At 30.5% G+C, this 3,651-nt stretch overlaps 1 protein-coding gene across 7 annotated transcripts in view; it reads right to left on the minus strand.

The window, feature by feature from the left end:
• The window catches only part of LOC116851596, a 38,984-nt gene that overhangs the window by 27,286 nt on the left and 8,047 nt on the right, over nucleotides 1-3,651 (minus strand). For 2 of the 7 annotated variants that reach the window (XM_032831165.1, XM_032831163.1), the window contains exon 2: nucleotides 1,254-1,289. The exons of the other annotated variants lie outside the window; for them this stretch is intronic. The gene's annotated coding sequence lies outside the window, so the exon portion shown is untranslated. The remainder of the gene's footprint in view (nucleotides 1-1,253; nucleotides 1,290-3,651) is intronic. 7 annotated transcript variants of the gene reach the window in all.

The raw sequence follows: 3,651 nt of genomic DNA on the forward strand, positions 1-3,651 counted from the left end.
TTCGAAAACTTAGACTCGCTTTGTGAACTTGTTTTAGTGACCGACATAACAAACCATTTGAATACTTTAAATTTAAAGCTGCAAAAAACAAACCAAACTATTTCACAAGTAGTCAGTCATGTCAATTCTTTCCATAGAAAATTGTTACTCTTAAAAAATCAGTTGCAAAATAATATTCTTCATTTCTTTCCTTCTTGCCAGATTCTCTATGAGGAACATGGCAAATATAGTGACTTCATAAAGCAACTGAATATAATTGATTCAATAATAGAAGAATTTGATTCGCGTTTCCGATTTTGAAACGCTAAGAAAAGATTTGATACTTTTTGAGAATCCTCTCACTGTGCAAATCGAGAAACAAAGCTTAGAATTTCAAGCAGAATTGTGTGATTTGCAATGCGATCTTTCACTTAAAACACGTCCAGAAAAAGGGATTGAGTTCTTCAAAATTTTAAATCCATCGTGTTACCCACGTCTTAGAGATTTTGGTCTTCAAAGTTTCTCCATGTTTGGGTCTACATATTTATGTGAATGCTCTTTTTCGAAAATGAATTTTACAAAGACAGCCACACGTTCTTCTTTGAACGATGCATCACTGTCTTCGTTGATGCGAGCTAGTTCTTCCAAAATTTCTGTGGATATACCATCTTTAGTACAATCGTGTAAACGATCTAGGAAACATTAAGATTGGCTGATTTTTTTTCTTCTATGATTAGAATTTTTTTTCTTCCGTATATATCTTATAATATAGAATTTCGCTTTTCTGCCGAGTCATGTCATTAATTTTAATTTATTTCTAGTGGAATAGGCTTACAGGGGAAACCACTTAAAAAAAAACGCATCAACAATAGTACCTCATGGGTGATGTGGAAATCTATTATCAAAATTACAAGACAGATACACACACACACACACACACGCATTATATTCGATATAAAATTATATATGTGTGTGTGTAGGTGTGTATCTACAATATATTACACATAAATAATGTAACATTATATTATTTACAAAAAAATATATACATTGAAGAAGTAAAAATTTTAATAACGGATTGGCACACAGAAGCGCTACATACGTATTTCTTACTCAACAACGCTCCTGAGGCAAAGCGATCGGCCGCTGAGGCTCGAGTGAGAGTGGGGCAGCGGTGGGCATCGCGTCTGAAATCAGCCCGAAATGTGACAAAAATTCCGAGGCCTACAGCTACGGAAGCATATCCTGTTTTACTAAGTCGTGTAATCCTGTTTTACTTTCAAAGATGTTTTTCCATTTGCCAACAATCGATACTGTAAAAAGATAATAATTTTAATATTTTCGAAACTTCAGATATTAATAACATTATTAATAACGTTATTAATCACCTTTGATATCTCTTAAGTTCTAATAAGAAAAGTGCTAACAGATCTACTGATAAAAAAACAGACAAAAATTGCACAGTAGAGGAATTTACAAAATATATGTCAAGATCAAAATTTTCGAAGGTTCATCGAATTATTAGTATTCGTTAAAATAATTAATTGCTGCACAGAGTATCCCAGACTCTCTTCTGCAATTTTTGTGAGAACATAGAATAGATTAAGGTGAACATAAATGTCCCATACCGTTTTGCGATATTCACAATAAATCTCTAGATATTAATTAAAGAAAATTGATGAATGGTCACGCGCTATATGATAGATGAGCTGTAGTAGTGTCGTTTGCCGTTGTATGCTTATATATTAGGTCAAATTAAACAAAAAAGTCCTCTACCATTTTGCAAATGACTATATAAATTCTTAAATAATAATTAAAAAAGATTTGTAGATTATCGCGCACAATCGTGTAATAATTTCCTTTCTTAAAATCTTTGTGGTTATTTGCAAAACGATAAAAGGTTTTTTGTTCAATTTGATCTAATGTACAAACATACAACAGCACACGGAGAAAAATAATTTGCTGGCCCAGTAAATTTTCTGCTAGTCTAGCAAAATCTTTTCGTTATTATATGAACAGCAAAAAGATTTGCTAGAAGTACTAATCACTATTTGCTAGATATAATTTGCTGAATCTACAAATTATTTTGCTGTAAGAAGCTTGATGGATTTATATAAGCAGTTGCTCCGATAGCAAATAAATTTGCTAAGGATACATTATTTTATATCGATAGCAAATTAACATAATTCTTAAGATAAATACACTCAACAAATTTTTTTTATCTTGGTAACAAAACTACTTCTGCTATGATAACAAATAATTTGTAAAATTAGTTACGTCAACTAAATTATTTTGCTGTCACTACGAATATGCAGTAGCAACGACGATTTTGCTAAAAGAGCAAAATTATTTTTCTCCGTGCACACTTCACCTTATGTACCATATCGCGCGTAATCAATCACCAATCTTTTTTAAATAATATCTCGACTATTACTGCGAATATCGCAAAACGGTATAAGTCTTTTATGTTCGCTTTAATCCGTTCTACGTTTCCACATAAACTGCGGAGGAGAATATAGGACACTCTATATATGTTTTTAAAAACATTCTCATTCAGAGTAGCTTTTAAAAGATTTCAGCCATTGGTTCTTATTTATTAAAAAAATCGTGAAAAAATTTAGACTGGATCTTGTGAAAAAAATTAGCAAATTAGCAAATCTTCCTTATGCAAGATTTGTGACTTGAACGACTTATTACTAAAATATTTTCTTATATAACTTATTGCATAACTAAACCTTATATATATAAGGATTTAAACTCAAACCTTATATAGAAATCTTTGCTAATCTTTTTAGAACCTATTATTTTAGTATATAATAGACTCATCAATTGAAAACGAATTATTTAAGCGACAATAGAGATAAAGATTTCTAAATAATCTTCTAAATATTATAACTGTTATTTATTGTTTATTAAAGAGTTTCTGAAAAGTTATTTTTAGCACTTCTTAAACATATAAAGTATCGAAAATTTATGTCTTATTTATAAAGTTGCTTTTGTTTGATAACTCTTCAATAAACAAAGTCCTATCGCTAAGACCTTCCGAAAGTTACTTCCAAATAACATCAAAAACATATATCAAGGTTATCGATGCTATGTCTGTTAAAACAAATATTTACCCATATATCATAGAAAATTTATACCGTCTAGAAAACTCTCATACCAAACTTTTTCACTAACTCAACATAAGGATATTACGATTTTCGAAGCGCTAAGTTTTAATTGTAAATTTATCATCTACAGGTCATTAGAAACAAAAGTTCAAGAGTGGTGAAAATGAATCTGATTTAGTTTAGGAGATATAAAAATTTTGAGTTGCAATTTACGGAAATCGACGCATTTTTGCCACATGCAGACTATTTTTTCACGTTATTACGAATAATATAGTGGTAGATTAGATGATAATTTTAAATTAAACTATAGAAACTATAGAACTAACCTAACCTAATACCTAACACTAATCTTTTCTAAATTTAAAATACAGAACGGAATACAATTTACTAGGAGAGTTCCACACATACAGTGAACGCTACTACGACTTTGTTCTCGCGTTCTCGTGACTTCATACGTTACTCTCACATTAAATTGCGTCTGAATCTATTAGGTGGTAAACTTAGTTCCTGCGGTTTTTTTGTTTAAAAAACTCGTTTATTTCGACATCAAAAGCAAAAAATA

Source organism: Odontomachus brunneus, unplaced genomic scaffold (genome assembly GCF_010583005.1).
Source record: "Odontomachus brunneus isolate Ranch 3 - 2012 unplaced genomic scaffold, Obru_v1 Obru_scaffold_180, whole genome shotgun sequence".
Classification (NCBI taxonomy): domain Eukaryota; kingdom Metazoa; phylum Arthropoda; class Insecta; order Hymenoptera; family Formicidae; genus Odontomachus; species Odontomachus brunneus.